The 12,775-nt window shown below is 33.1% G+C and overlaps 1 long non-coding RNA gene across 1 annotated transcript in view; it reads right to left on the bottom strand.

The window, feature by feature from the left end:
• LOC127734892 (uncharacterized) overlaps window positions 1-5,074 on the bottom strand; it is a 29,623-nt gene extending 24,549 nt beyond the window's left edge. The window contains exon 1 of the long non-coding RNA XR_007997813.1: window positions 4,957-5,074. This is a non-coding gene — a long non-coding RNA (uncharacterized LOC127734892). The remainder of the gene's footprint in view (window positions 1-4,956) is intronic.
• Window positions 5,075-12,775: the final 7,701 nt, after the last annotated feature.

The raw sequence follows: 12,775 nt of genomic DNA, 5'->3' as shown, positions 1-12,775 counted from the left end.
TACTAGTGAGTAGATTTACAAAAACTTTGTCAATGAGCTCCGTTTTACAACACCTGTGATACAAGTAGTCAGCCAAAATAAAGTATCAATAGAGCAATTAAAAGATTACTCCAGTTGTTAATATGTGCTAAATTGGATAGTATATACCTTTTCATAGACTAATTATAACATAGACAAAGAGTGGAAACAAACATTAACATGATCTGTAACTCATAATAAACTCACATACTAAAAATCAGCAGAGTGGAAACAAACATTAACATGATCTGTAACTCATAATAAACTCACATACTAAAATTCAGCCGAGTGGAAACAAACATTTACACGATCTGTAACTCACCATAGTAGAACTGAAAATCAGCTCATTATGTGAAGGCATTTAAAAAACAAAAAAAGTGTCTGATTAACAGCTATTTTCATGAAATATTCGAAGTCCAAACAGCACATAATTTCTGCACAAATCAGTGGTGCAGAATTTAATGTAAATTCTGTAACTCTTCACTGTAGACTCACATACTAAACATCAGCTAAATATGTGAAGGCGTTTGGAAACTAGAGGTTTTAAAGAGCCTGTGTCGCTCATCTAGGTCTAAATGCATAATCAACAATAGACTCTATAAAACATTGTAGACAAGAATAAAATTCATGACATAAAAATTGATCTTGTATAGCTGATCATTTTGTCTGTTAAGTTTCCCTCTGTCTTCTTCAGTTTTTGCTCAAAACACACAAGAGGGTTAAAAAATCCTCATTTCAGAGCAATCATTCCTATGAAAAGTGACAGTCGACTCACTATATCGACAAAATTTGACTTGTTTGTGGACCTTGCCTGGCTGATTATTTTTGTTATTCATTATAGTCCCTATTTATCTATTATAATTTAATTAATCATATAAGGCAAATACAAACAAGAGTGCACACGCTGAAATGTCTCGCCTTCTTTACTAATCATTGATATTATGTTGATAGTCCTAAATATAAAGCTTTATTACAACTGTCACATAAACTTAACATTAACCAAGTAAACTAAACATTGACCAATGAACCATGAAAATGAGGTCAAGGTCAGATGAACCATGCTAGACAGGCATGTACAGCTAACAATTCTTCCATACAACAAATATAGTTGACCTATTGCTTATAGTTTAAGAAAAACAGACCAAAACACAAAAACTTAACACTGAGCAATGAACCTTGAAAATGAGGTCAAGGTCAAATAAAACCTGCATGACTGACATATAGATCAATTTTAATGTGCGTATTGTTATGCATTTACTTTTCTACATTGGCTGGAGGTATAGGGGGAGGGTTGAGATCTCATAAACATGTTCAACCCCGCCGCATTTTTGCGCCTGTCCCAAGTCAGGAGCCTCTGGCCTTTGTTAGTCTTGTATTATTTTTAATTTTAGTTTCTTGTGTACAATTTGGAGTTTAGTATGGCGTTCATTATCACAGAACTAGTATATATATTTGTTTAGGGGCTGGCTGAGGGACGCCTCCGGGTGCGGGAATTTCTCGCTGCATTGAAGACCTGTTGGTGACCTTCTGCTGTTGTCTGTTCTATGGTCGGGTTGTTGTCTCTTTGACACATTCCCCATTTCCATTCTCAATTTTATCATAAAATATTTCCATACACCAAATATAGTTGAACTATTGCATACAGTATTAGAAAAAAAGACCAAAACTCAAAAACTTAACTTTGACCACTGAACCATGAAAATGAGGTCAAGGTCAGATGACACATGCAAGCTAGACATGTACACCTTACAATCATTCCATACACCAAATATAGTAGACCTATTGCATACAGTATAAGAAAAACAGACCAAAACACTAAAACTTAACTATAACCACTGAACCATGAAAATGAGGTCAAGGTCAGATGACACCTGCCAGCTAGACATGTACACCTTACAATCATTCCATACACCAAATATAGTAGACCTATTGCATACAGTATAAGAAAAACAGACCAAAACACAAAAACTTAACTATAACCACTGAACCATGAAAATGAGGTCAAGGTCAGATGACACCTGCCAGTTGGACATGTACACCTTACAGTCCTTCCATACACCGAATATACTAGACCTATTGCTTATAGTATCTGAGATATATGGACTTGACCACCAAAACTTAACCTTGTTCACTGATCCATGAAATGAGGTCGAGGTCAAGTAAAAACTGTCTGACGGGCATGAGGACCTTGCAAGGTACGCACATACCAAATATAGTTATCCTATTACTCATAATAAGAGAGAATTTAACATTACAAAAAATCATAACTTTTTTCAAGTAGTCACTGAACCATGAAAATGAGGTCAAGGACATTGGACATGTGACTGACGGAAACTTCGTAACATGAGGCATCCATATACAAAGTATGAAGCATCCAGATCTTCCACCTTCTAAAATATAAAGCTTTTAAGAAGTTAGCTAAAGCCGCTGCTGTAGCCGCCGCCGCCGGATCACTATCCCTATGTCGAGCTTTCTACGACAAAAGTCGCAGGCTCGACAAAAAACTGAGAAAAAAAATTGTCATTAAAAGGCAATAACTCCAATAAGAAAATGTCAGAAAAATTCCTCATATTGTATTAAATGAAGATCTTGTCTTTCCGATCACCTTTGCTTATTTTTCCAATCACCTTTGCTTATTTAAGTTTCTATCTATTTATTATAATGTTAAAGATATACAGCAAAATTGCAAAAAAAATGGTCAAAATTGTCATCAAAGGAAATGATAAAAAAATATTCATTAAAGGGCAATAACTTCTGTAAGAATTCACCTGACAGTTTTGACATGGAACAATTGGTAGAGCTCAATATTCTGAACATTTTTGGCCCCCTCCCCCCATGTCAAAATTCCTCTATTTTGGCCAGGTAAGCTAAAAAGACTGTATAACCATCATCATTGTAGACTCACATACTTAACATCAGCTAATTATGTGAAGGCATTTAGAAAAAAAAAAAGACTATCACCATTGTTTTCATGAATTTTTTAACTTAAGATTCAATTTTTCTAAAACATAAAATGTATTCGAATTTCAATTATCTAGTCCATGCTTTGTCAAAACTTGTCCAGATACACAGCTTTGACAGTAGTCAAAAGTAAATGTTTAGGTCAAAACAATAGCCATTTATTATACTTAAAATTCTAAGCCAAAGGGTACATTTTTTGCTTTACGTCCAGTGGCAAATATTTCATGCATTTTCAGGACAAGACCAAATTTATAACAAATACAAAAAGTAAGTCCTGTAAATGATCTCTGGATGTTCGGAAAGGCCAAATAAAATAGTATGTGTGGTTCCATTTACATCTAAAAATAAGTAAGGGTAGATAGGTAGGGATTTTTTTTTATTTTTATGTTGTTTTTTTTTTTTACCTCAGGCCTATGGGAGCAACATTCTGACTTTCACGGTGCTTAATGAAAAACAAGAGTGCACAGGCTGAAATGTCTCGCCTTCTTTACTAATCACTGATTTGATAGTCCTAATTATAAAGCTTTACTACAAGTATCACGATCCAAGTAAATGAGGTCAAGGTCAGATAAACCAAACGAGAAATACATGTACACCTAATAATCATTCAATACACTAAATATAGTTGACCTATTGCTTATAGTATCTCTAAGAAACAAACTTAACCATGAAAACTTAACATTGACCAATGAACCACCAAAATGAGGTCAAGGTCAGATGATACCTGCCAGACAGACATATACAGCTTACAATTCTTCTATACAACAAATATAGTTGACCAATTGCTAATAGTTTAAGAAAAACAGACCAAAACACAAAAACTTAACACTTTAATAGCAATGAACCATGAAAATGAGGTTAAGGTCAAATAAAACCTGCAAGACTGATATCTACATCATAAAATATTTCCATACACCAAATATAGTTGACCTATTGCATATAATATTAGAAAAAAAGACCAAAACTCAAAAACTTAACTTTGACCACTGAACCATGAAAATGAGGTCAAGGTCAGATGACACCTGCCAGTTGGACATGTACACTTTACAATCATTCCATACACCAAATATAGTAGACCTATTGATTATAGTATATAATACATGGACTTGACCATGAAAACTTAACCTTGTCCACTGATCCATGAAATCAGGTCGAGGTCAAATGAAAACTGTCCGACGGACATGAGGGCCTTGCAAGGTACGCACATACTAAATATAGTTATCTTATTACTCATAATAGGAAAGAAATTAACATTACAAAAACTCTGAACTTTTTTTAAGTAGTCACTGAACCATGAAAATGAGGTCAAGGACAATGGACATATGACAGACGGAATCTTTGTAACATAAGGCATCTATATACAAAGTATGAAGCATACACCTTATCGCTATTTGTCCGCATTACTGGACATCACAAAAGTTCCTGTAAAATTTTGACGTCATAATAGAAAATATCTGACGCCACAATGGAAAAGTGATTGTTGTATGCTGTCAAAAGTTCAAGCGGGACAGATTCTTGATAAGGTGTATTCAGGTCTTCCACCTTCTAAAATAAAGCTTTTATGATGTTAGCTAACACCGCCGCCAGATCACTATCCCTATGTCGAGCTTTCTGCGACAGAAGTCGCAGACTAGACAACAAAAAATATTTAGGGTAGGCTATTATTGAGACAAAAAGATAGGGCAGATAGGGTAACTGGAACCACACATATTTTTATTTGGCCTAAGGGAAATTAGAATCCCACTGGAAAATGAGAGTATTATGGCTAGTTATAGTTATAGATGCATGTTGAATGATGAAATCTTCTATTCTTATCTTTATTCACAAATGTATTTTTCATAAAGTGATTACAAGAAGTTTTCGATAGTCACCAAACTAAACTTGACATTCCGATACTGTGCAACATTTAAAACTTGATATTCACACTGCGAACATAACTAAACCATATGTTATTTATAAAGAAAGAATAAAACCTACCTTATTGATGAAATTTTCAAAAAAAATGTAAAATGTGTGAACACCGGTTCAGTGTAACGTGTTAGCTAGAACATCAAAATGGATTCACCAGCAAGAGTTGAAAAATTAGAACAATAGAAAATCCCGCCAATAGTAGCCAATAAAAAACAGAATGCACGTGGTGCAATGAACCGTAAAGGAAGGGGGTTAACCTTAATTTAATTAATTTATAATTTATTTAATGGCAAAAAAAAATAACAAATAGAGAAAAATGGGCAAACATAATAAAGAATAGAGAATAGTGGAGTGCTAAAATATAAACTGAATAATTAGAAAAATTGGGAAAATTAAAGAAATGGATAAAAAATGTACCGATTACAGAAAAGAACATGAATAACTGCAAAAATGAAAGAATTGGGTAAAAATATACTGATTACAGAAAAGAACAAAGTCCAGAATACAGTTATCAATTAATTATAGTTTTAAAAGATAAAGAATAATGAGCGAATTATTAAAAAAAAATGACTACGAAGAATACAGAATGAAGAACCTGGCTTATTCAGTGGCGGATCAGGAAATTTTCATAAGGGGAGTCCACCGACTGCCTACGAGGGGGCCCGGTCCAGTCATGCTTCAGTGATTCCCTATATAGTCAACCAAATTTTTCCCACAAAAACGGGGTAGGGGGGGGGGGGCGGACCCCCGCTCGGAGTCTTCCTCTAAAAGTCCGTCTCTGCGGTCCTTGTAAAGGCTACTTTTTACAGTAAAACAAAAATTATCAAAAACACGAGATTAATATTGGAGAAGACTCCAGTGCTTCGAAATATCATAAATTTAAACCAGCTTTTGTTTACTAGAAAAGACTGAGTTTTTTTTTCTTTCATTACCACTTTTTATTAGTTTTCGGTTAATTTTATTTGGGCTTCTGTCGGATTTACCGAGTAAATTGTGACCGTAAGTTATAATGAATCGAATTAAGCATGTATTTAGTTGCTCCACCCTGGGAATACTTCAAATAACCTATTATGAGCCAAGTGCAACTTCTGATAAAAAAAAATAGTTGAACTTTTTATAAGGCAAGGAGAAAGAATATATTTTGTCCGCAGCAACACCAAAAATATCACCAGAAAGAAGTTTCATAAAGATAAAACAGTTAGAGTGGGTGGCGCATATTCGCCTTGGACACATTTTCGCCGTTTTGCTATTTTTTCTGTAAAATTTGTGTGCCTTTACCCAATACTTGCCTAAATAGATGATAAAGGCTGTTTGTAATGTTACAACTGTTGATATTCTTCTTTACCCCATTTCCAAGGTTATTCGCACATATTGAGAAATACGCAGGTGTTTTCAAAATTATTTTGGCAATTATGTAAGATTTATATGGCAATCATGCGCAGTCTTAAAGTAAATATTTGTGAGAAAAATCGTATAGGAATGATCTCTCAAGCTAATTCATGTAATTGCAAACATTCGTTTTTATAATATACTAGGATAATGAGGATGGTCATATCATACATTTCGGCGAAAATGTGTCCCCCATGGTACACGAACTTGTAACCGTTTGATTTCCTCTTGAGTTTGCGTTCGTTTTTAGAACAATTAACCAATGTTTTCAAGATAATATCTTTATCAAACATTTTTTTTCATCTAGTTAAATTTCGGAAACCTTCATAAAAAGTTCCAAATATTCGAATGTAGGTCGGATGTAAGTGGAAATGAACGAATTATGCGGCGAATATGGGTCTCTCACTCTATAGCGTTTGTTGAACTTTTATATTTCATCACAGGGTTGTCACAAAAGAAACAAATACTTAGTGTTCAAGTGTAAGAGATAAATTAGTCCTAATAAATGTGTCTGGGCGGACAAATATTACCATTATAAAATGTTCATAGGGTGATAGAGCAGATTGGTACCCCGAGAAAACATTGTCAACCGCGGCGAAGCCAAGATTGACAATGCTTTTTCGAGGGGTACCAATCTGCTCTATCACCCTCTCAGCTATGTGTTATTTAATTTATTATACTGAATGTCCTATCATTATTGTCTTTACAGATGAATTTTATTCAAAAGTATTTTCTATGACGTCACGTACATAACAACGTTACGGGTATTAGAAAAATCAACAGAAGTGAAGCAAGATGTTTTATTTTTTAACTCTGACAGTCAAATAATAGAATCTGAGCCAAAGCGTAGAACTTAAGCATCGTCTGTAATAACTTGATGTAAATTCAATTCATTGTCCTTTAAATTATCGATTGTTGATTGGTCTGGACGAGAGGGTGACATTCAAAAAAATTGTCACCCGCTCAGCCATGTGATAGAGTAAATTAACACCCTCGTATTAGCCAATCAAAATATGGCATTTTAACGTGAAGTATAATAATATATTTAGTCGTGAGTCCGATGTCAGTAATTTATGTCCCAGACAAATTTTCATAAGAATTCATGTTCAGGTCATCAATATTTCAAGGTAAAAACGTCCATGTCCTTTATTTTACTCAGAAAATGTGAAATTAAAGAAATCATTTACATGTTAACAATGGATTTTTTAATTCTTATATTTTTATGTTCTGTAACAGTTGTGCATTAATCTTTTAATCAGTCAGGATTCGACTTCGTCAAAAATATCTCCCAATTACGCCAGCCAATTTGTACAATCGTAAAAATGGAAGCCATTATAGGGATGATCGACGCGCTGCCAATTTAGTTCTTGAAAACCGACAAATTTATCCACATAGCGCCATAACGACCCTTACATGCAAGTTGTATTTTAAAAGACATGTGTATCTCTATTAGCTTTTGAGCATCATTTAATGTACTGCATTTCGTCAAAAATTATTGTCTAATCGGTTGTCAGGTGTAATTTTCGAAAGTTCGAAAACATTTTAAAAAATTCTAATTAAATATTTCGAGGAAGGGCAGACTAAAAATGTTCAAAGGTTGAAGACAAATAACCCAAGATAACTCGCACTTAAAATAAAGTTTTTTTGAAGTCATGCATTTCAAAGACCCACTTGAAAAGTCTGTTGTCAAGTACTTTTAGTAAAAATTTGTCATTCGAACACACCTACTCTGCTTTTATGACTCATCGGAAAGGTATTTCACTTGACCCACATATTTCATTTTTTAGTACTGTGATTTTTTAATGATATTAAATCAACCTGTATCCTAAAATATAAAACTAATAGAATATGATGCGAGATCATGTATCAAATATATTTGCTTTATACGTTTTCAAGACAGAACGGTAAACTCAAACACGCTTGAACATAGAAAGGTGCACTCGACTTTCTCTTTTTTGATGAAATTTTTGCTCCTTTTTAGGATTTTTTCAAAAAAAAAACTGTCGCCGGGAGCAGAGATGCAAATAAAGGATGTATTCTTCTGATGTTTCAGTCACGTTGAAATCTCTTTCGGGATTTCTTTTTCCAAAACATGTGATACAAGTGGAAAATATCAATGAATTTTAAAAAATATTACAATCAAACTGAACTATGTGAAAAAATTGTGTACTAACAATAAGTAGTTTTTTAGATATATATATTTTTAATTTTAATAAGCAATCCGGTCAGTGTAATCATCCAAAATGTTGAGAAAATTGATGAATTGTACAACGAAGTGATTTTACCAAAAATATGTACATCCCATGTCATTTTTTTCTTTTCAATTTCTTAGATATGTATTTTTCAATCATTCATTGCAAAGAAGTTAATATAATATGCTTTTTTGGAGAAAAAAAAATCCTAAATTTTAAAAATTTACAGCATGTTCAATTTGACACGAAAAAGCAACAACATTTTATAAACTTTCTTATATTAACACGATCTATAATTCGTTTTTTAAAGCTAAGATTATTCAGATTGGTCCACTTAGTCTTTTATAGTCAAAGAATGAACAAGAGTTTAATTTTATAACTTTGATTTTTTTCACGATAATAGCCCAAAAATGGGTAAAAATTGATGACAAATGTCGAAATCATAAAAATGGGGTAATTCAAATGGCCGAAGCAAAATAAGAAGTGCACCACTATATGATCTTTTCCTTCATCAATTACTTTTTTACAGTAACATAAATAAAAAAATCAGGTAAAGAAAAAAGTTTAATTCTAGAAATGTTTGGCTCCTCAGACTGAGGTGTCCATCCTTATTACTTTAAAAAGATCAATTTATTCTCTTTCTGTGGATTTTTTTTCGGCGGAATTTCTGCTTATGCACAATCGACTGTTTTATGAAAATGTGTCTATAATTTAAAAGTTTACAAATATCTCGAAGCTTCAAACTATAATTGAAGTAAAAACACATCTATAAGATGCATAAAATTCATGTCCTTTTATTTTATAGGAAAATTTGTAATGAAAGAAATAATTTGTTTTTTAATTGTTATATGTTTTAAAATTGGTTAACAGACAAAAATATTTCACTATATATAAAAAAAAATATGGGTGTTCGTTTTTTTATATAGTTAAACGGACTTGTTTTCATAGGAAAATAGATATCACAGATTTTTATGATGTACGTAATTATAATTGTTCCTTTCTAAATTTTAATATTAATTAATTTAAAGAATGTCTTAAAAATAAAATTTAACAGGGACTTTTTCATTGACAAAAAATGAGAATACGGATATATAAAAATTTTCATAGGAAAATAAGTGCCAGACATATTTTACTAGGAGTGGGCTTATTTCCAAAAAAAGGGGGTTCCTACATACTAGTATGCAATCTGTATTTTTGAAGGTTAAGCGCGTCCGGTCGTCGGGTTTCTAATCCAAACACACCTATCCCTCAGTATGTTCGAATATGAATGTTTATAATTAATGTTGAGAAAAGGGGGGGGGGGGGGGGGGGGGGGGGTTTTTTTATAAAACTGTAACATGTAAAATACATTAATATTGCGTTATCTTCAGTCTCTTCTGCCAAATCCAACGCCTGACTCATAGTGTCGTCCGTCTTATACCCGTCCATATTGACAACTGATACAAGAATGCACGATACGGCCAAATTGACCTGCTGATGATCCATATAAGCACATGGATTTAACGGGGATATGCAAAACGGCAACTTTGACATTTGTAAAATCTACTCACTTGTCAAAGTTTGAATGAAGATCGTCAGAATAAGGTTACTAGTGGGTTTTCATTTAAAAAAAAAACATTTTTTTTCTTATTAATCATGGTTTGATATTGTCAATAAAAATGCTATCCGTTCTTTTTCATTTAATACTAGTATTCAATGTAAACAAATATAGAGTTAAGCATCGCGTGTAACTTAGTTATACACTTCGGGATACGGCGTGTCTGGATAAGAAACACCTATCCCTCAGTTTATAACTATCACTGAAATGAAGATCGTTTTGTGACTGCTCTGTGTTATCTAAGATGCATCCATTAGAGCTATTTTCCTAATGCTTGTAGTTTAAAGGTTTGGTCGGCTTGCTTGCTTTTTTTTTTAGTATAAATGTATGCTTAATCTTAATTACAATGCTTAAGCAACCATTAATACAAACAAAGCAAGCAAGCCAACCACACTTTTAAACTACAAGCATTAGGAAAATAGCTCTAATGACGTTTTTCGGTGACGTGGATTCGCTTAGCTGTCCAAGATATATCTATTCAATGATGGCGTGTCATAGGAAAGGATAAATTTAATCCTACATATAGATCTGGATCTGGACAAATTATTAAAGAAAATAGAATTGACTATATAAGCAATAAATGCCTTTTTACGGAATTTATTGATATATTACCTCAGACTTTCACTCACTAAATATGCATATATAATCAATCCTTCTGACTTCATAAATTTTGTTAGAGAGTTGGCTGAATTAAGACTTTAAATAATAAAAATTAATCAATGTCCTTCTGTGAAAATGCATCGCATGTACAATAGAAATGAATCGCCCTAGAGTGAAAATGAAAGTCTAATATTATTATTCGACAGTAAACATGAATCGCACCACAAAAACAGCATAGTGGAATTTGATTCCGTATCAACAAGCTTAATAACAAAACCTGTTTTAAGTTATACAACATTAATAATTATGTTAAAAGGTATACATTTTTTGCAAATGAAGGGGCCTCGGTGGCCGAGTGGTCTAAGTAGTGACTACTGTAATCACTAGCCAGTCAACACTGAGGTTGTGAGTTCGAACCCCGCTCGTGCGGGTGCACTCGACTCCAATCTTAATTTACTAGGATTGTCAGTTTTCCTATCGAAGGTCGATGGTTTTCACCGGGCACTCCGGCTTCCTCCACCAATAAAAACTGGCCGCCATGAAATAGCCCAAAAGCGGTGCTTAAAAGTGGCGGTAGAACACAAAAAAAAAAACCAAATTCTGCAAATGAAACTTAACTGCTATTTATAAATCTCGTGTGCGCTCTGTTCGTGAACTATTCTTAATATTTATCTATTTGTGTATCAATTTTACACCTGGATGGCTGTAGGCGCGATGAAAACCCGTCCGCATCTCATACCTATATCATGAATTTATAAAAACAATACATAATATATATAATTTCTTATTTTTTTCAAAAATCATGAATTTGTCGTCTGTTTATTTATCATTCGTCATCAGAAATTCATCACGGATACAGTAAAAATGGCATTTCAGGATTCGCACATTACAGACACTGGTCCTTGATGTGCTGGTGTTAATTGTTTACAGAAAGCCATAAACAACCTTTACAATCCAAAACTAAAGTCGAGTACACCCTATACTAGAAGGTGTAGTTCAATAAGTCCATTTTTATATGCCCGTTTACGGGAAGTATTATGGTATACCGTTGTCTGTCAGTCCGTCCGTCGTCAACATGTCGGACATTAATTCGAAAATGCTTTAACCAATTTGCATGAAACTTTGGTGAATTGTTTATATCTATTGACGTGAGCTCACTTTCGCCGTTTTTTTTTTTTTTATAAATTTTAGATTTTTCGTTTCCGAGTTATGGGTTTTTATTCATTAAAAAAAGAGGAATTTTCCAGTTTTCGGACAATAACTCAAAAACACTTTCACCAATTTGCAAGAAACTTTGGTGAATTGTTTACATCTATTGACGTAAGCTCCCTTTCGATTTTTATAAATTTCAGATTTTACGTTTACTAGTTATGGAGTTTTATTCATTAAAAAAAGGGGGATTTTCAAGTTTTCGGACAATAACTCAAAAATGCTTTCAGTAGTTTTCATGAAACTTTGGTAAATTGTTTATATATATTGTCATAAGCTCCCATTCGATTTTTATAAATTTTAGATTTTACTTTTCCGAGTTATGAGATTTTATTCATAAAAAAGGGGTGACTAGTTTTCAAGTTTTCGGACAATATCCTTAAAGTGCTTTGAGCAGTTTTCATCAACTTTGGTGACTGATTTATATCTATTAAGATAACCTCCCTTTAGTTTTTCATAAGTTTCTAATATGACATGGAAAAGTTATTCAACTTCATTCTTTGAAAAGGGGACGGGCGTATCATGCGCTCATGGCGCAGCTGTTTATTTATACTAGTACTTGTTTTACCCAGGAACATATATATTGACAGATATACTATTCCCAGTTTTACCCAATATATTTAAATATATATATTTGTTATAGGGGAATCATTGCTAGCGCTGCATGCAATAATACTCTATCTATTAAGCACCTAATTGTCAAATATAGGAGTACTAGGGGAAAGGTAGCGGATTTTTTAAAATAAAATTCCCATATGTTCAACATAGAAACACCAAAAGGGCACATTATCCTTAATTGATGATTGCTTTTTCATAGACAGACAAACCTAGCTGGATTTCATCTGAAAATTAACTATTGATGGTACATCTTTGAAAATCTGTGTTAAATTTATTGACG

The sequence above is a fragment of the Mytilus californianus genome, unplaced genomic scaffold, assembly GCF_021869535.1.
Source record: "Mytilus californianus isolate M0D057914Y unplaced genomic scaffold, xbMytCali1.0.p SCAF_3, whole genome shotgun sequence".
NCBI classification, from domain to species: domain Eukaryota; kingdom Metazoa; phylum Mollusca; class Bivalvia; order Mytilida; family Mytilidae; genus Mytilus; species Mytilus californianus.
This window is presented reverse-complemented; position numbering and strand designations above follow the sequence as displayed.